The sequence below is a fragment of the Arachis hypogaea genome, chromosome 17, assembly GCF_003086295.3.
Source record: "Arachis hypogaea cultivar Tifrunner chromosome 17, arahy.Tifrunner.gnm2.J5K5, whole genome shotgun sequence".
Taxonomy (NCBI): Eukaryota; Viridiplantae; Streptophyta; class Magnoliopsida; order Fabales; family Fabaceae; genus Arachis; species Arachis hypogaea.
The window spans coordinates 112,740,238-112,762,641 of record NC_092052.1 but is presented as its reverse complement, the minus strand read 5'-3'; the positions used below and the strand labels follow the sequence as shown (position 1 = coordinate 112,762,641).

Genomic DNA, 22,404 nt, shown 5'->3' with positions numbered 1-22,404 from the left:
CTTAATAATATGAGTCATAGCCATCAATATCCACCTCAACCAAAGTTAATTTCACACAACTGAATCTCTCAAAATTAATCTACCGTTGGTTATCATGTGTGGCATCCTCATATAATTTTGGGCTGAAAAATTAAAATTGTAACTTACAGTTTTTTTCTCAGTTCACACGAATACAATTATATCAACATATATATACATATATTTAAACTTTTTAACATAACAACTTACATTAAAACACTAATAATTTACGGAATATCACTAAATAAAATAAATGAATATACCTAATTCTTCTTCCGAGTTTGCATTCGGATCTTCACCTTTGCTTCCAAAAGTATTCAACTGCTTTCAGTATGACATTTGCTATTTCTTAGTGTTTAGTTAAAATGAGTACACTTGATATAAATCATAGTGAAGCTATATATATAGAGAGAGATATAGATGACATAACACACACCCTATTGGACTCTTTTGATTGATGAGACAGGCATCACTCCCAAAGTTGCAACTAGGAATAGTGCTGTTGTTGTACATCATGGCTAACCAACCAAATCAGTTATATATGTTTGGACAAAAGAAAGAGAAGAGGTTTCGGACAGACTGTTGGAATAAACTTTTACGATAAGCAGAATAAATTAATATATGCATGTACTTCTGTGTTAGTCCAGCATCAAATTATTGAGTTACCAACATACCCCCTAAAGATGCATGAATTTATATAAAAGGAAACAAGAAAATAATAATAAAATAAAGCCTTGTTGGGACATCTATGGAAATAGTTTCCTGTTTTTTGTTTTTTGGCCATTCTTATTTCTTTGAATAAATAAAGCACAGAAAGTTAGTTGAAATTCTCTTGAGTTCTAAAAATGGAAATCATTTTGGCTTTGATATTACAGTTGAAAGGTACATGCACATTACCAGGAAACAAACAAGGCTCAGAGAAAGAATAATAAACAAATATGATGAAACCAATACAAGAAAATCGTGAAAACACTTAATAAATTTAGTAACAAAACCTGTCACGTCAACTTAAGAAAAAAGCTTTAGCATAACTACAACACTCATAAACAGAGAAACAAAGCACTGTATTACTTGGTATAATGATAGACATGAAAAGAATAGACCCATTTTCAGGCAAGCAAAAAAGTAACTATAAGAACTGATTTCTTTTTCTTCCTACAACTATAAGCAGCAAAAGCAGAAGCCCACCTCATATATAAGGCAAAAAAACACTCTATACATTTTATTTTGATATTTTATAGCTGGTTGACTATAGGATACTATAGAAACTGAAGCTTCATTCTTCTCTCTGAAGAATGTGTTGTTGCATTTGCTTTATGGGAACAAGAAGAAAGTGAGGTTAACAGCAAGAAATAATGAATGTGACATCACCAATAAGAAGAAAGGAGAAGACATGAAAATACAAGGCCCCAAGTTGAAGTGGTGCTTCTTCTTGTTCTTGTCAACGTTCAAACAGCTAGAAAAGCTGAGTATTGTTAAATTCAGTTTTAACAGCTTGCGCTTAATACTAAAAATTGTAACTTCCAGCAACCAATTTACTTTAAAGAAACAAATATCATTAACTAACAGAGAAGTACAAATTAAGAAAATTTAAAAAACAATTACGGTGAAGAAAAACAAAAAAATAAGAGGTCCTTGGGGTGTAACTTTTATGGGCATCCGATGCATGAGACTCCCACTTGGCACACATCTACAATTTTGTTGGGGAGACACAATTAGTTGAAGGAAATGGTGGTACACAGCTGCACACAATACACACATATTTTTGGTCTCTTTAGGAAGTTCGATCAAACACAAATTTTTTATGTTAAACACAAATTTTTAATCTATTTTTACCTTTACTATTTTGTCAATTCCCCATATCTACCATCCTTCTCCTAACTGTTCTCTTTTTCTCCTTCACTCTCACCAAGAGGCTGTCTTTTGCTTCTCTCCCATGAAAACAACTCTCTCTCTTCCTCCCTTCATCCCTCCCTCCCCTATTTTTTTTTATAATAATCTATATCTGGGTTATGTTACGCATATATTTGAGTTATTGAACATATCGGTAGTGACTGTGTCAATCTTAAAAGAAAAGTAACAAATTGAAGTGGGGGTAGTGCATGTGGTGTTACTGTAATATGGTATTCATGATTAAAAAGAAGAATGATATTCATATTTTAATTTAATTGTGATTTGTGTCTTGTGTTATGTATTATTACCAAACAAACCAAAAAAAAAATTTATATGTATCCAAATTTCTATGTCTGATTTTCTTCTACCCATTAACCAAACACAGTCATAAAGAACCCAAGTTCTTGGGTTGCCAAGAGATGCCAGAACCTTAGAACCTTGTAACAAAAAAAATAACTATATACTAATATTTAGTACTAATAAGAGCCATCTAATAATCATGGAGTTTTAAAGGACAAGAAGAACACGTATATGCTTTGAATTATAAAACAGTAATTTCCAAGAACAATTGAAATGGAACTCAAGATACAAGAAAAATTTAATATTTATCCAAATGTCTATGTCTTATTTTCTTCCACCCATTAACCAAACACAGTCATAAAGAACCCAAGTTCTTGGGTTGCCAAGAGATGCCAAAACCTTAGAACCTTGTAACAAAAAAAATAACTATATACTAATATTTAGTACTAGTAAAAGCCATCTAATAATCATGGGGTTTTAAAGGACAAGAAGAACACATATATGCTTTGAATTATAAAACAGTAATTTCCAAGAACAATTGAAATGGAACTCAAGATACAATATAATTGGTGGAGCTTTTCTTGTTCAGTGAAGCCAAAACACAAACAGAAGATGGGCATGGAATACGTTATCATGATATCAAATCAAATTGGTGGTTGATATTGTTAGGGAAAGTTTTTTTCTCACAAGAATTATTAACTAGCACACAAGCAAAATATAATAGGAACAATGTTGTTTTTGATAAGATTATATGTTTGCTACTGATTAGTGGCAACAAGACACTCAAAGATTTTTCAGAATATGAATTTTTTAATAATGTGGAAAAGCGGCCAAATGCAATGAAAATGGGAACACTTTAATAGATAGCAAGTACATTTTACTCCGTTAGATTTCTACTTATTTAATTTTTGTCTCTAACCATATAGTTCAGGGGGGAGATGCATTTTTCTTTAAGTCCAGTTAATATGAAATGTGCTCTAGTTAGCTCGATAGAGTGGCAGGTGAAATCCAACAATTTGTATAGCTCGAATGGTATATTTTTTAAATCCTAGGTGAAAGTGCAAAAGTTCAAAAATTCAACGGAAGATCAAGAAGCATATTTTTAAATGTTCCAGCTATGTTAAATAAAAAAAATTATCAGCAAAACTTCAGCTACACATATCCAATAATTTCCCTTTCACATCACGCCCGTTCTACCAAAGAATATTAATGAATTTCTGTATAAGAAATCTATACCAATAGCTAATCTATTTCAGCAAAAATGGTTCTTGTTAATTTACAATGCAAACCCTAAAAACATAATTATGGCATCATGCCTTATGCAACAGCTAACAGTGCACCATCTTATGTGAATTTGCAACGCAATGAGAAATAAGGAGAATACCGGTGATTGTGGACTGCCGATGAGAAATCGAAGCAGAAGGAGATGATGACTGCGAGTTCCGATCAGGCCTCCGGAGCCAAAAGCTCGATTACGGTTTCTCTTCTGCTTTGGGATGACGCAGTTACGGCAAAGAAGCTTCTGCTCACCGCGTCTCAACGCAATCCAGCCCACCTCTACCTGTTCCACTCAGAGAAGCCCCCTCTGTCCACAGCCATCGAGTACCCTCCTATGGTTATCCGTCGAACTGGTCGTGGCGGTGCAAAATCCTCTCACCGTTACTCATACTCTCCTATGGATTTCTTAACCCTACCCAGCCCCAACACCTACCCAGCCCAAAACCAGATCCACCTATCCTGCAAAAAAGTCTGGCCAGCCCATAAATACAAATGGAGTTACTTTCCTAAAAATTCCCGAGCCGAGCCGCAATGGAAGGTGTAAGCCTCGCCTGTCCATAAGCATCAACTTGTATTTTAGGAGAATATCCCAAATGGGACACGCGTCGCTAGATCCCCAATAATAAAAGAATATCTGTAAAACAACATCTGTACCATAGTGTGCACCATTATTTAATCATGGTAGTTATCATATTTTAATTAATGTTTCATGTAGGAACTATAACATAATATGTGTGTTTTATTGGACCAAAGAAAATTTACGAAAGAGGAGAAGTCTACTCAAGCAAAAAAAAAAAAAACACACAAATAATAGACTGAATATTTGTTTTAGTATATTTAGTTTGGTTTAATTATTACCTTTGTTTTTTTTTTCAAAAATGTGAATGTGTGCCAATTTGACATTATTAGAGGATAGCATATGGCTTAATTTGATCAAAGGTGTAGGAATATAAGTATGTATAGAATAATGGTTTAAGTATTGGAATATTTGATCCCCTAGCTCTCTTGCTCTGATGGCAATGCTGTAGAAGTGGTGGGCTAGGCCTTATCTAAGGTCTCGATGGCTTTGCCGAAGAGACTTTGGGTGGGAACAAGGTATTTTTTAAAATAATTATTAGTTTAAAATATATTAATTTAAGTAAGAATTCTTTGAAAATAATTTATCATAGAATATATAATATTTTTATATAATTTTTATCAAAAATATTATATCCATACTAAAAATTAGTCACTAAATTAGTCATCATATATTATATATAAATACATGTATTGTCTAATTTAATTTTGCTTCTTAAAACATATTAATACATTCTGTTAAATACTAACTAATAAAGTCATAACCGTAACATTCATAATAGTTACAAGTTACAAGAGATGGTTATTCACTATGATTTGACATGGATATGAAGGATAACACATGAATGATTAAATCGGAACTGGATGCTCTTTTAATGATGGATACGAAGGAGATGGAAGATCTGCCGTTCTTAGATGATAATCAACCACCGCATTCTTGGGATGGCAACAAACAGATCCATATGGTTCTTGATGATGAGTGTTTGCTGGAAGCTACGGATAACCGGGAGGAGACGGAAGCTACCAAACATACTCAGCCTCAGCCTCAGCTACAGCCGCATACAACAAACATGGAAGAGCATTGTGCTATTGACGTCGATGTTAATCAACCACCTCAGTTAGAATCTCTGCTTCAGCATTCGTCCCAGCCTCTGCCTCAACCTTGGCTTCAGTCTCAGCATCAACCCAAGTCAAAGACGTATTTAAGCAACATGACAGATTAGTTTTTTTCTGACACTTGGGGTTATCAACCACCGTTAGAGCTTATTGCCAAAGTGGGTGGTCATCAACCACTTCAATCTCAACCGCAAACTCAGGTCTAGACTTGGGCGGAGAACAAAGCCTTTGAGTCGGTTATGGCCAATTATTTTCAGGATGCTATACACAATCGTTGGGAGACTGTAGCTACTCGCCTGCCTGGAAAGACTCCGGGCCAGCTGTAAGATTTCTTCTTGAAGCTAATGACCAATGTCAATGCCATAAAAAACGGTTATCCTAAGAACATGATCATCATGATACTTGTGCCTGCTACCCCTTTGGAACACAGCCCTCTCTCCATCCCATCGTCAATGCAACACCACCACCACCGCCTCATTGGACTCATCATCAACATCACAGGTGGCAACTCTAAATATTTTCATTCTCTTTTTATTTCTTTATTTATTTTTTTCCCATACAGATTTATAGATACTCTGTTTCTCTGTTATGTAAATACATCTTGGTAATATTATCATGGTAGGTTGGAGGCAATGGCGCCTGTGGCAGACATGGTAGTGCCAATACATATTACATTATCGTCATCAGCCATGTCAGGGGCAAAGAGAGAACAAAATCGACATACCAACATCAACATAATCCAACACGAACCTTTACCTATGGCTTCTAATGACAACAATGAACGGAAAAAAATATTTCATTGGACTTTACAAGAGCACAAGTACATATTAATTAATGTATTATATATGTTTTTTGTTTAAAGGTCGGATAGAAAAAACTTTCCTATAAAATCTGCTAATCACTCATTATATCAAAATATTTTTTAGCAGGTTGTTTCTCCAAGGGTTTGAAGAATTAGGAAAACAATGGTTAAGAATTTCAAATGAATATGTTAAAACAAGAACTTATACACAAGTTGTTAGTCACGCTAAAAAATTCTTTGAACGCCAGGAAAAATAGCTAGAGGAGAAAAGGTAAGGGAAAAGAGTATGCATGACATAGTTGACTATCGTACGTAATTTCTTCGTTAATGTAAAAATTATTTAATTTGTTACCCTAAACTCTTTGAATTATTTAATTATGGTAGTTATCATATTTTAATTAATGTTTTATGTAGGAACTATAACATAATATGTGTGTTTTATTGGACCAAAGAGAATTTACGAAAGAGGAGGAAACTACTCAAGTAAAAAAAACACACAAATAATAGATTGAATATTTGTTTTAGTATATTTAGATTGGTTTAATTATTACCTTAGTTTTTTTTCTAAAATATGAATGTGTGCCAATTTGACATTATTTGAGGGTAGCATATGGCTTAGTTTGATCGATGGTGTAGGAATATAGGTATGTATAGAACAATGGTGTAAGTATTGGAATATTTAATCTCCTAGCTCTCTTGCTTTGATGGCAATGCCGAAGTAGTGGTGGGCTAGGCCTTATATCCAAGGTCTCGATGGCTTTGCCGAAGGGACTTTCGGTGGGAACAATGTATTTTTTTAATATAATTATTAGTTTAAAATATATTAATTTAATTAAAAATTCTTTAAAAATAATTTATCATAGAATATAGAATTTTTTATATAATTTTTATCAAAAATATTATATACATACTAAAAATTAGTCACTAAATTAGTCATCATATATTATATATAAATACATGTATTGTCTAATTTAATTTTGCTTCTTAAAACATATTAATACATACTGTTAAATACCAACTAATAAAGTCAGAACCATAACATTCATAATAGTTACAAGTTACAAGAGATGGTTATTCACTATGATTTGACATGGATATGGAGGATAACGCACGAATGATTAAATAGGAATTGGATGCTCTTTTAATGATGGATACGAAGGAGATGGAAAATCTGCCGGCCTTGGATGATAATCAACCACCGTATTCTTAGGATGGCAACAAACAGATCCAGATGGTTCTTGATGATGAGTGTTTATCGGAAGCTATGGAGAACCGGGAGGAGACGGAAGCTACCAAGCATACTCAGCCTTAGCTCCAGCTGCATACAACGAACATTGAAGAGCAATGTGCTATTGATGTCGATGTTAACCAACCACCTCAGCTAGAATCTCCGCCTCAGCCTTCGTCCCAGCCTCTGCCTCAACCTTGGCTTCAGTCTCAACATCAAACCAAGTCACAGACGGATATAAGCAACTTGACAGATAAGTTTTTTTCTAACATTTGGGGTTATCAACCACCGTTAGAGCTGATTGCCGAATTGGGTGGTCATCAACCACTTCAATCTCAACCGCAACCTCAGGTCTGGACTTGGGAGGAGAACAAAGCCTTTGAGTCTGTTATCGCAATTGTTTCCAGGATGCTATACACAATCGTTAGGAGACCGTGGCCACTCGCCTCCCCGGAAAGACTCCGGCCCAGCTGCAAGATTTCTTCTTGAAGCTAATGACCAACGTCAATGCCATAAAAAACGGTTATCCTGAGAACATGATCATCATGATACCTGTGCCTGCTACCCCTTTGGAAAACAGCCTTCTCTCCATCCCCATCGTTAATGCAACACCACCACCACCACCGCCTCATTGGACTCATCGTCAACATCACAGGTGGCTACTCTAAATAATTTTATTCTCTTTTTATTTCTTTATTTATTTTTTCCCATACAGATATATAGATACTATGTTTCTCTATTATGTAAATGTATCTTGGTATTATTATCATGGTAGGATGGAGGAAATGGCGCCCATTGCAGACATGGCAGTGCCAATGCATATTACGTTATCGTCATCAGTCATGTCAGAGGCAACAAGAGAACAAAACTGACATACCAACAGCAACATAATCCAACACGAACCTTTACCTGTGGCTTCTAGTGACAACAATGAACGGAAAAAAATAGTTCTTTGGACTTTAAAAGAGCACAACTACATATTAATTAGTGTATTATATATGATTGTTGTTTAAAGGTCAAATAGAAAGAACTTTCCTATAAAATCTGCTAATCACTCATTATATTAAAATATTTTTTGGCAGGTTGTTTCTCCAAGTGTATGAAGAATTAGGAAAACAATGGTTAAGGACTTCAAATGAATATGTTAAAATAAGAACTTATACACAAGTTGTTAGTCACGCTAAAAAATTCTTTGAACGCCAGGAAAAAATAGGTAGAGGAGAAAATGTAAGGGGAAAGAGTATGCATGATATAGTTGACTATCGTACGTAATTTCTTCGTTAATCTATAAATTATTTAATTTGTTACTCTAAACTCTTTGAATTATTTAATCATGGTAGTTATCATATTTTAATTAATGTTTTATGTAGGAACGATAACATAATATGTGTATTTTATTGGACCAAAGGGAATTTACGAAAGAGTAGGAGACTTCTCAAGCAAAAAAAATACACAAATAATAGACTGAATATTTGTTTTAGTATATTTAGTTTGGTTTAATTATTACCCGAGTTTTTTTTTTCTAAAATATGAATGTGTGCCAATTTGACATTATTAGAGGGTAGCATATGGCTTAGTTTAATCAATGGTGTAGGAATATAGGTATGTATAGAACAATGGTGTAAGTATTGGAATATTTGATCCCTTAGCTCTCTTGCTCTGATGGCAATGCCGAAGTAGTGGTCGGCAAGGCCTTATCTAAGGTCTCGATGGCTTTGCCGAAGGGACTTTGGGTGGGAACAAGGTATTTTTTTAAAATAATTATTAGTTTAAAATATATTAATTTAAGTAAGAATTCTTTGAAAATAATTTATTATAGAATATAGAATATTTTTATATAATTTTTATAAAAAAATATTATATACATACTAAAAATTAGTCACTAAATTAGTCATCATACATTATAATATAAATACATGTATTGTCTAATTTAATTTTACTTCTTTGAACATATTAATATATACTGTTAAATACTAACTAATAAAGTCAGAACCATAACATTCATAATAGCTACAAGTTACAAGAGATGGTTATTCACTATGATTTGACATTTTTTTTAAGTTCTATTTAAATTGATAATGTAAAAATATTAATTCAAAGCAGAATAAGTGTAACTTTGACAACTATTTTTTCTTCAAGTTCAGAATTAGAAATATCCTGGCCGAATAACACACTATGCTTGTGATATACAATGATCACTATTATAACCAAAGTAACTTTCTTCCAAACCACAATTTTAGAATTCAAACTAAGATTCAAAATGCTATCAATACTAATTAAGATGACATTTCAAAGCATTTTTCATAATTTTTTTGGTGTACAACCATTTTCCATTATTGAATCAATGTTCTTGTATAGATGGCCAAGCAAGTTCATTGACTATCTCCAAGATATAGCTCAACTCAGATCAAACAATTAATGGTGTTGAACCATAGATGAATCAAATATATATATATATATATATATATATATATATATATATATATATATATATATATATAAGTTTCCAATGATAACTAGTTAAATAATTAAAATTACACTAATTAATTTACATGGATTAGCTCCCAGAATCAAAGGAACACTAGAATATGAACACAAAAATCAGCTAAGAACTGGGAGGTACAACTTGGAAAAAGAGCACAAGAGGGTAAAATAATGCAAAATAATAACAATACAACAAAAAATACAAACTAGGAGAAATACCAAACATCCTCCGAGAAAAGGAAGCACGACTTATCTACCAAAACAATGTGATAGGAGCCTCTTGAAACTTCTTGCAAAACCAAATTGATGGAGTCATAGAGTCAATTAAACTCTAGAACATTGCCACATTTATGGAGCTTAATGTAGAATAAACCGAAGAAAAATATCATTGGAGTATTGGGGATGTGTCTAACTCAATGGCAGCATTAGGTGATTATAATTTGCAGTTCTACCACTTAATAATTCAGTATCACATGAAATGATCTTGCGGTACAACCGTAATTAAGTTAAAAGGTGGTGACCCATCTTCTTCCTTCTGTTTCCAAGACTCACCATTGCCTTGGATATACCATGTTACTTTAGGGGACAATGGACTATACAAATCTGTACAAGAAGGGTAATTAGACAATGATCATTTCCAGAAACAGCAGAAGTTTCTTAACTGAAACATTACAAGAAAATAGGAAAAAAAGTTTATCTCACAATTACACTAAAAAATCCTAGTCTATCTTGAATATTGACTATATGCCCGACCCCAAGACATTTTTAGGCTTCTAACTTCCCTTTTCTAATGCCCTTTTATTTCTACAGATTCAATGGCCATTGGTGTAATGATGTATACCATTTAAGCAAGCAACAGTTTCAAGCTCCAAGTCCATTTTGCATGTGTAAACAATTTGCATATTTTAGAAAGTGAATCAGTGAGGAAAATAAGTCAATAAGTGCAATTATGAAGGTAAATACAACTATGAGGAGCTTATATAACCAACATGCTCATCAGTGAGGAATGAGGCATTACCTGTAGAGAATGGAGGATCTGGCTCTCTTATAATATGCAATACTATTGTGCCAGATAACACTGTGATGAAACCACATAGCTCTGATGCAATGCTGCTTATACTTTAACCAGAATAGTCCTAATAAGAAAAAGAGGATAGAAGATTACAACAGATAGTTAAGCACTTGATGTGTGAGATAACTCATTCTTTTAGGGCACACTTTTTGTTTTGTTTTAGTGAATACTAACCTTAAACATGATTGCACTAGCTAATATTGTAAAAGATGTGAACAAGGCATAATAGCTTGGAGACACAACTGCAGTGTTAAATGTATCTAATGCCTGCAAACATGAAAGTGTTTGTCACCATATAACTCCAAGAAAATGATGCAAACAAAAGTTATGAAAAATAAAAAATTCGAATACAGCCTTCTATATCATCAATTGTTAGTCTAGGTCAAGCATGACATTTCTGTTATTTGGGTTAGAGGGTTACACATTGAACTTCTAGATTAGCTCTTAGCTTCCAAATCATTTCTTCAATTGGAAAGTGACTTTAGCTAAAATCTTCAATCTGAACATGGAACGGCCAATATAGACAACAAAACCAGAGTCTTCATGTCGTAGTGAATATAACACAGTGAAAGAAACCACACAACAGATATACGGGCAGCATACCTGGTTGAACAGCCAATAGCCAAATTTCTTAAATAGAAGTAAGAGACTTCTCTTGAGGCGCATGAAGTACAATCACAGTCGATCCTACAATGCACATAAGACACCCCAACATGCCATTCTCTGCAGCTTCTCCTTAAGCATGAAATGTGCCAACATAGCACTACCCCATTTCCACAAACCACAAAAAAGTATTATAATTACATAATCATATATCTATCAACAGATTGTAACAAAATGGCAGAAACATACAGGATAAAGTCATTTCTCAAAATTTTAAAATGGCAAATTTGTTCCCATCGTCCAAAAAAGGGTGCTAGAATATGGATACAAGTATGTGGTATGATATATAAAAACTCAATTTTATGAAAGAAAATAGGTACAAAGATAAGTTTAAATGTAACAATAGTATTTGATGTAAATACTCATGCAGACATACTTGAGTAAAAGAATTAGAACATTCAAATCCTCAATAACTCTACTTTATTGATTCCTCATTATTTTAGTTTACCAAATTAGGAGTCTACTCAAATTAAAAAATCGGAACTCTTACCTAACTATAATACGCAAAGCACCAAGAGGAGTAATAAGAACAACTGGGACATAGATGTATGCTATGAATTAGCAATCTCTCCAACAATCACTATAACCAAACACACTCCAAAATCAGCTAAGATGTAGTGGCATTGTGCGAATGATGAGGCATTCAAGGCATGGATCTATCTTAAATATTGTAAGCCGACACCTAAGATGTAGGAAGTGTTATCTGATGTGTATGGTCATGTTCATTGCATGTTTTACATGGCGTCTCAGAAAGAGAGAAGGTTTTAAGCGCTAGTTTGTTAATACGTAATTGTTTGTATATATGTTAATACGTAATTGTGTATTTATTCAATTAGTGATCAAGATATATGTTAAAGCTTAACACACAAGCTTAATACAAGTTCATTGTTGTGATATGAATTTTGGTGCAAAAAGCATATTGTATGCTTGACACTGTGGTGTGATTGTATAATTTTTGTTTAAGGAAGATCAAACAATTGGATGGGTTAAATCATCGTAAATATTTTGAGTTGTACATTGTATTTTTGCTAGGTTGTAAACTTGCAAAATGCAGAACACAACTCAGTCTGTTCATAATGATTTTCCCATTCAACTATATCCGTCTTCAAAAATAGGCAGGAACAATATAAGGTTGATATTCGATATAGGTTTGATTTGATCTAAAATCTACACATATGATTAGGATTGTTGGATTTGGTGCACCTCAAATGGTATATGAAAAACTGTAATGAATCCCCACAAAGATTGCTAAAATGAGAAAACTTCAAAGAAAATTATAGGCTTATGATGAAGTCAAAGAACTTCTAATCTTTCACTCAGTATTGACACAACATGTCCTAATTTTCTTTCTTAAAAGTAGTTAAAAGTTTGCTCGACTTTAAGATTCTAGATTCAAATCTTACACTCAATCACTTATATTTCTATGGTTACCTATCTTGTTAGCATGGTTTCATTGTTTTTTCCTTAATCAACTATATATTCTTATTTAAAGTTAGCTAAAAAATTTATATATTCATTATTTTGAAGACATCAAATGACTATGATTTTTTTAGTAATTTTAAATTATATATATTTGTTTATATGAAAAAAAATCATACTTCCAAATTTTAATATAATAGTAATTCGTATTATTACAAAAGTATTTGCTGGTAGCAAATTGAACAATTACTTTAAATTCATAACCTATTTGAATTATTATTTTTAACAATAAATTACTAAAAATAACAACAAATATTATATTCCAACTAGTTCTATAATCATTTTTTATTGCTCAACAATTATATATGTGTTGTATATATTATTGTGTACATTTAAGAAAATATTATTTATATAATTAATATGTTTATTATTATTTTTGTTCTTTTTGTTATTATTTTACAAATATTTGTTATAATCTGCTTACTTTGAAAAAGATAAATATTATATAAGTTACAAATAATATGCATAATTTACACTAAGGAACTACTATTTTATCACAAATGTGTCAAGAATGTATGGAATATCCTTAGACATGTTCAAAGTTTTTTTTTTACCTTTTTTGAAGGATGATTTTCATAAATATATATTTTTTTTACTTTTCTATATATTATACCTTCTTGTTATAATAACAAATAATACTAATATGTTAAATACATTTATTCATAAGTTATTTTACATAATATTTTGTAGATTTTTCATTGTTTAGAAAACTCTCACTTTTCAATTTTTATGAGATTATTTTGAAATTATATAAATATATTTATCCATGACATAGTATCTATTGATTTTTAGAATAGGAAACGAAGAAAGATAAAATAATTTAATATTAATTTTCGTCACTAAAGATTATTTTTTTGTTAGTAAAAACTCAAATAAAGTTATTTTTATGTAAATTGGTGATGAAAAAATTGTTTATATTATAATTTATTTAAACATATTAAATTATTTAATAATTTTTAATTATTAATTTCGTATAAAAATAATTACACACAAGTCTTCTTTTTTTGACGCACGTATAATAGAATTGAAGCAATGCATATTATCTGAGATTAAATGGGTATCAACTTATATAAACTCTGTTAACTTGAAACTATTAGATAAGATATATTTTTACGAGCTAACCAGTTTGCTTAATGGTTTTTTTTTTATTGTTCTTTTATATTTTAATTTTTTAATTATTTTGTTCAATGAATCTTTTGTTATTGTTATTTCTACTTTTTAATTTCTTCCCTAAATTCTCACATCTATTCTTTTTTTTAAAAATACTTTATAACTTTTATAACATTACAAGAAAATTATCCATTTAATAATTCAGATTATATTTGAAAAGCATAATCTATTTATAGAATAGGTTATGTTTTTTTATATTATTTTTTTATAATAGAATAAAAAATATAATTATAACATCACTTAAAAAATATCTTTTTAAATAATAAATATTAAAAAGATTACTTATAAAAGTAGAACTTTATTTTAATATTTATGAATATATTTTTCTTAAACGTTTCTCAAAAGTGTTTCCTATGCTTAGTGCGCGCTTAATGAAAATTTTTTAAGGCCAAGTTTTCAAGTTACTGAATTTACCTGCCATTCGAATTCACAGAGGTTTTCTTCTTCACCAGTAGCGGAATTTGAAACAAAATTTTGGGGGCCAAATAGAAAATAATTATCAAAATATTTTTTTATATGGACCTCATTTAAGATAAGCTCGTCTAATCTCATCTCTCTGGTTTGGATGATACTGCCAAATTTAAAGCCCTTTTTCAAGATCTCGTTCCAAAAAGTTAAAGTTAAAGTCATCCGATATAACTTTTTGAACTTTTGAAGGTTATATCTCACTTTCTCCGTGATTCATTAAAGTAGAAGAACAGTGTTGATATTGTAAAAGTTATATGTTCTCCTTCTTAAATATTAGCCTTCCCCTTAAAAAATGTATCAATTCTTTGATTTTTCATTATTATTTTATATAAAAATTTAAATATATATCCTGTAAAATATATAAAGAAGAAGTTAGAAGCACAAATATTAAAATTTATAATATTTATTGAATTTTTTAATCAATTTATACAAATACAATAATATTAATACTTATTGAATATTCTATTATTTTTTATCATATAAAAAATTAAATTAAATAAATAGTAAAATATAAAATAATATTAAATTACATAAATAAAAGATATCTAATTTTTTATATTTGAACCTAAAGATAGAGAGAGTGTTGTTTATTGAACTTATTAGATACTTTAAATCATAATAAAGTATTTAAGTCAATTGAACTATTTTTTATCTTTTGAAAAAATATTACTAAATTTTTTATAAAAAATTTGGGGGCCATGGCCACCCATAAGCTCCACCACTGTTCTTCACCTTCCTTCATCTCTCACCGTCACCGCCACTCGCCATCGTCGTCTCGTGCGCTCACCATCGTCGCCTTGGGCGCTCACTGTCGCTGCTCCCAATCGTCGCAAGCCTCGTGCGCTCATCATCGTCGCTCACCATCGTGCACTCACTAGGTAATCATTCTCTAATTCAATCTCTATCTTCTTTTTCTCGCTCATTACCTCACTTCTTCTCTCGTTTCAGTGTCGAAGAAGGTGTGTGTGGCTATGATGATGATGATGAACAACAATGGCCAAACGAGACAGAGATGGTATGTTTCGTTTTTCCTAAATTTGGTTCTGTGAATTGGGGAGGTTCTGCAATTATAGGGTTTTTAATTTTGGGAGTTTATCTTTTGAATGTGTATTGTTTCTGGTTGTTAGGGTTCTAGGTTCTGATTGTTAGAGATGGTATATTTAACTGCATTTTATATATAATTAAATGCTGGATTTGAGATTTGTGTGGTATAAATAACTGAATGCACTGGTTTTGATGGTCAAACTTGCTTCTGCTGTAATCTATGTTTGTTTATTAATTCCATGAACCATGTGTTCTTCTTCATTACTTATTAGTGTTATATATTTTACTTGGTTTCATTTTTAGCATCCTTGGAGTAGTACTGTTTGTATGGCAATTGATCTGGAGGCCATGGGTATTGGAGGGAAGTCTAGTATTTTTCAAGTCAGGTTATTGATACTCATAGTGCTATTTCTTTTGGTTCCACTATTTGCAAGTTGCCTCTCTTCTTTGCTAATTGAAACAAAGAGAATGTACATAGTAATGGTGTCATAATTGTGTCTTTTGAATCATTTGTGATTTGTAGTATTGTTTCCACACTTTAGATGCCTAAACTGTGTTTTGCATTGGAAGTTATTTATATTGTTCATAGTTGGAAGCTCTTACAAGGATTTCTCATCCTCGTCCTCTTTAATTCTCTTCTCTCCTTGGTCTGGGTTAATTTTTTTATTTTTCAATCTCATTTTAGATTCTTCTTATTTCTTGGTGATATGATACTAATTTTCATTTTGTGGAATGGATTTAAAACTGTTTTGAGTCTTTGACAATTGGTTACTATGTTCTTGTAGACGTTTTTACTCATTCAACTTCTCTTGAATTTCAATTATTACAGTAGGAGCTAGGCACTTCTATCATTCTGCTGTGGTTCTGTTCTGTTGCAGCTGTGGTAAATACATAAGATTGATTGATAACCAGATAATTATGGTGCCATGAATTGTGTTAAACTATGCTGAATTGTGTTAAAATGGCTAATATTATGATAGTGTAAATGTTTAGCATGCCTATAATTTTGTAAGGTTATGCTGGTACACTCTTTGACAACTTGCCAAGATCGTTTACTGTTGAGTTTACTGAGCATTTTAAGAATCAATAAGGAATTGTATATTTCAGTGGTGGTGGAATAATTCGTAAAAACATATATATAATAAGAATGTAGAATGAAAAGTGAAAATTGCCTTTTCGATTAAACATCCAGTCTGATTCAATACTCTTTCAAATGTCGTGATTCATTCTTGTGCAACCTGCAGGTAGCTGAAGTGAGACAGAGAGTTTCTAACATGGCAGGCGTTATGAAAAAGGAAGTTCGAATTGTGGCATCTCCCCACCGAATTTGTCCTTTAGGGGATTATACTGACCACCAGGTACTTAAGTATATGTCTTTCTATTATGACAGTACAATTTTAACTCAATGATTGATCTTGAACACAAGTTTTATCAGAAACGTGATAAAGCAATGCATACCAGAGCTGTTTACTTATTCAATTTCCTAGCAGCTTTCTCTTGTAATTTCCCCTGAAATTCGAATGGGTTCTATTCTACTGTTTGATAAATGGTCCCTAAGATTTTATTTTGTAGGTGTTACTTTTTCAGGAGATTTTGAAGGGCAAGTTTGGTTCGATCTATCAGTGATCATAAAGTCTTCTTGTTTTCTCCTAAGTATTTTGTTGAAGTTTTCACCCATCAGTTGTAAAATTATCCTGTCAGCTGCATTCATTTGGATGTGTGCCACTTCTGTGGAAACAATTAGAGTTACAACTTGGGCCTAGTGTCAATTGTGATACTAACTAGCTCGTTGGTATTTCAACTATCAGTTATGATCTTGCACTATTCTCAATTTCATTTGCTGTATCTTTTCTTACCTTCTCTTTCACATTAAAAACCTTGTTTGGCTAGGGATTTCTGTGTATATCCTTGCTGCCTACTCTAATTATGCATTTTATTTATTAATAATATGCTAAGTTACTTATCCAATTGAGTGAAAAACATAATTTTCTCCAGACTGAACAGAAGCAATAAGGCTTGGTATCAATGGACCTTGGATCACTAAATCATATCTTGAAATGATCCTTGATAAAAAAAAGTTGGATTTGGATGCACTTTGATTTTGTCTTTTTGCACTCTATGACTTCTTAATTAATCAAGTTACTTTTTATTGTTTGATATTATTTCTTGTTATTTATGCTGATGACTGCTCCAATAGGATAAATATTTTGAGGATAATGAGCCAATTGGCTAAGCATAGCTTAACAAAAGTAGATTATATTAATTATCAAGATAAGAAGAAGGTTAACTTCCTTGATGGTCTGACTCATGCTAAACCTGATATTGTTTTCTTTTTACCACTTATAGGTGTTCCTCATCTTAGTACACCACCAGTGACTAATACATCTGTGCCTGGAAGTCAAGGCACTGCAATCATTGCACCAAAACCAATTCGCGCGACTCCTGACCTTGTTACCGGATTAGAGGATTTGTCTTGGCCATGGACTTGGTCCCTCAACTAATCAAATGGCTATTTCCTCGCAAAACCTCTGTTAAATTGTCTTTGTAAAGTTTTAGTCCAAATAGGAGGAGAGAGGGGAAGAGTTAGGTAGAAGAGCTTGTTTGTAATCTCATTCTGTATTATACATTTATTTTTTTATAATATTTGATTAATTTAATTAAAAATACAGAATTTTATATATATCTGACTAGGCATTTTTCACCAAAGCGTTTACAAAACAAAAAAAAAAAAAGTATAGCCTTTGTCAAAGGCATAATTTTTTTTATTTTTAGCTATACTTTTCAAGAGTTGTTGAATGAGTAATTTTCTTGTAATAATAAATCCTAATTGAATAAAAAATATATACATAAAAATTAAATTATTTTAAGATTTATTTATTTTTCTCACTTTTTTAGTTATTTAAACTAAAAAAAAATTAGTTGATAATGTGATTTTTCTAATAAAATCTAGATTTAAAATTTTTGTTTTACATTGAGAAATATATTTTTAAAAAACAAATTTAAATCAATTTTTTATTAGAAGACAGGTAGTAGCAGAAGAGCTTGTTTGATAATCAGATGAGGGAACTAAAAAATAATTACTAAAGATAACAAATCCCACATTATCATTCTTCAAAATCATAGCTGTTAAGAACAGAACGGTTCATTAAGGCTCAACTCATATGCTTATTCCATTGGCTTTCATCTCTTTTGGGTTCGACGAGTTATTACGAGTAACTTCACTTCATCAAGCCAGGAAAGAAGCTCGACATCCTTTTAGAGTAGTTTCTTTATTTAGTTAAAATTTTCCAAATTTACATTATACAAAAATTAAAAGATTCTAATATGAAATTTTGAAGATGAAATCTTTCTGGATTTTGTCTATAATTTAATGTAATCTAAACCACTTTAATTTACAAAGTGAAGCTTATATTAAATGTGCGGAAAAGCTCTGCATACAAGCCCTAATGGCTTGTATGCTTTACAAGTTCATTAAACAATAAAATCAAAATATGCGCTGCTTCAGGTACGTTGATTACACGCGCTATATAACATCGCGCGTATATCTAACTACCAGATTTAAAATATTTCTTTCCCTTTTTGTTTTCGTTATTTTGAGATTTCGTTGTTCTTCTTCTCGCGCGTTTTCCCTCCTTCTTCTCCATCGTTCTTTTCCTCTCCTTTTCTCACTAGCATCTTCTTCGTTTAGGTTACCTTTTTCTCTCTCTGCAACTCGAGCTTCGTTTTTATTTTTGATTTGTTGTTTTCTGAAATCAAAGTTTGATCTCGTTTTGAAGATAATGGATCATTCAACCTCAGATTGTCAGCTGAATGCAGGCGAAGTGGATTATGAGTCAGAATCTAACGAAGTCCCTGAGGTTTGATTTACATAGGATTAGTATGAATTTTCTTTCAGTAATTTGTATAGCATTGTGTAGTTGAAAAATTGCTGAACATTGACTGTGAAAGTAACACGTTTACCTGAATCTGTCGATTCAATGTATTAGTTGTGATTAATTACCTGAAATTTGTAGCAGACGCTCGGGTGTAGATCAATTCTTGTTTGGGTGTATTTTAGCTAGAAGTGTGGGTGTATCTACACTTTACTGGTTTTTTGTTATTTTAATTGACTTATTGTTGTTCAGGTGTATCAGACATGATTAGCTATGTTTTTAGTTTTTGAGATGGTGTATATCTGCAGGCTGTGTATTTACAGTTTATGGCTTTAAAAGTCATTCTGTAGTTGAGTTGTATCGTATTAGACATGATTGGGTGTATTTGAATCATATCTATGGGTGTATTCACAGTTCTGACACGGTGTATTTTGCAGTCTCTCTCAGTTGTTGATGACGAGCTTGTTCCAAAGGTCGGAATGACATTTACCACCCTTGAAGATGCTGGAAAATTTTACAGGAACTACGCCAAGGCTGCAGGTTTCTCTACAAGAGTTCGGTGCACAAATAGGAAGGGAAACGAGATTAAGAACCAACTGATTACATGTAGCAGAGAGGGAAAATGGAAATCTAAAATATCTCCGACCGAGAAGACGAATCCGACAGCCGGTTTAAACTGTCCTGCAAGAATTTATATACACACATTGAAGGATGTCGGTGCTTGGATCATTTCAAAGGTTGTGCTGGATCATTCACACCCCTGCTGTCCAAGTAAAGCAGAGATGCTCAAACAACACAGGGAACTAAGCATGTCCATTCGTCGTACGATAGAGAATAACGAGGAGGCCGGTATCAGACCTAGCAAAACCTACCAATCATTTGTTGCGGCTGCTGGGGGTCACCGCGAGCTAAATTTTATCGAAAAGGACGTGAGGAATTACATTACCAGGGAAGTGCGGAATGTTTCCGAACAAGAAGATGCAAAGGAATTCGGGAAATATTTGTTAAGAATGAAAGAGAAGAATCCGAATTTCTTTTTGAGCTCCAACTCGAAGAGGATCAATCGATTAAGCTGGCTTTTTGGGCCGATGCAAGAAGCAGAGCCGCCTTTGAGTATTTCGGAGACGTCATTTCATTCGACACCAACTACAACACAAACAGGTAACAAATTGCCCCTGTTTAAGATGCTAAATTAATTTATTTTTACGAATCCGCATCAGAAGTGTATATTGGCTATTTCATTGGGTGTATGCGAAGCATTTGTTAAGGTGTAACTAATGATTTTGCATTCTGGACCATGGTAATTTGTTTCAGGTATAATTTGGTCTGTGGTTCTTTTGTCGGGGTGAATCACCACGGTCAATCAACACTTCTCGGATGCTCTTTGATGAAGAACGAAGAAATTGAATCATTCAAATGGTTATTTCAAAGCTGGCTTCGTTGCATGGGAGGAAACGCTCCGAAAGGGTTTGTCACCGATCAATGTGCATCCATGAAAAGGGCTTTAGAGGCCTGTATGCCAACAACAGTTCACCGCTGGTGTATTTGACACATCATGAAGAAGATTCCAAGCAAATTAAACGGGTACAAGGGACATGCCGATATCGAACAAGAAATGAGCCAAGTTGTTTGGAACTCTCACAGCAAAGACTCATTCGATAGGAATTGGAATGATTTTCTGCTGAATTTTGGTCTTGCGGACAACAAGTGGCTTTCAGGTAATGTCTTTTTAAAATATGCAGCAGAGGTGTAAATTGTATGTCCCCTCGGGTGTATTTACAGCCTGTGTTTGAGTGTATTATGCAGATCTGTACGAAGACCGTCACATATGGGTTCCTATCTATCTGGATCAGCACTTCTGGGCAGGGATGAGAAGCACACAAAGGAGCGAGAGCATGCATTCATTTTTTAACAAGTATATCACCCGGAACAGCTCGCTTATTCAGTTCGTCAAACAATATGATAATTGCCTCGGAAGCAGGGAGCAAGCAGAGAGAGAATCAGATGCTGCAGATTTTCATACGCTCATACCGTGTGCAACCAAATCCTGCATTGAAGCTTAGTTTCAAGATGCGTACACTCACGCAAAGTTTAGGGAAGTCCAAGCGCAATTCAAAGGAAAGGCGAATTGCATCACCAGATTAAAGAATTCCGCTCTAGGCTATTCAGTATACGACGTCGGAGAACAAGTTTCCAGCTCAATATTCAACAAGTTTGTGGTTACTTACGACTCAGTGGCAGCCGAGGTAAAATGCCAATGCTTATTATTCGAGTCGAGAGGGATACTGTGCCGTCATGCACTAAGCATGTTAAGCTTCGAACAAGTAAGCCAAGTGTCACCGAGATACATACTGGAACGATGGAGCAAGAAGGTAAAGAGGCGACACACACACATCAAGAGCAGCCACGACGAGCCACTAATGGAGCCAAGAAGCAAGAGGTTTGACCAATTGGTTTTTCGTTCGCAAAATATCTGCGAATTTGCCTCCGAATCGGAGGAGCTGACTGCAATTCTGCACCGTGCGTACAATAACGTCATGGCCGAGATGGAATCATTAAAAGCCAAAAGGAAGGGGACATCTTCTTTATCGCACGAAGACGCCAACTTGGAATCCGTTAACGAGCTTTAAAGCCCGCCAAGGATTCGAACAAGAGGACGTCCAAAAAACAGGCTAGGTTCAAAGCTGGAGAAACAGATCGCAAATGCCACGAAGAAGAAGAAGACGAAAGTTTTAAGCGAGGTAAAAGTACTGTTCTTTAAATTTGTGGCAATTGAGTTTATTTTTCTCGTTAATAGTTTAGGTAATGTGTGTGTGTTATATTTCAGATAAACCTTTTTGATGCTGCATCAGCGGTGCATTCAAATTGCAGCCAATATCAAGGACACGTTATGAGTTATCAGTTCAGGGTACCAGCAGCAGGGGATAACTCGTTGGGTGTA

General features: G+C 33.0%; 2 long non-coding RNA genes across 2 annotated transcripts; both read left to right on the top strand.

The window, feature by feature from the left end:
• The first annotated feature begins 5,453 nt into the window (after positions 1-5,453).
• Positions 5,454-6,119, top strand: LOC140180845 (uncharacterized). Its single transcript, XR_011874864.1, has 2 exons — positions 5,454-5,682; positions 5,804-6,119. It is a non-coding gene; the product is annotated as an uncharacterized lncRNA (long non-coding RNA).
• A 9,066-nt stretch (positions 6,120-15,185) lies between these two features.
• On the top strand, positions 15,186-18,255 carry LOC112766501 (uncharacterized). The gene is made up of 5 exons (XR_003184400.3): positions 15,186-15,425; positions 15,496-15,562; positions 16,836-16,949; positions 17,164-17,398; positions 17,938-18,255. It is a non-coding gene; the product is annotated as an uncharacterized lncRNA (long non-coding RNA).
• The last annotated feature ends 4,149 nt before the right edge of the window (positions 18,256-22,404 follow it).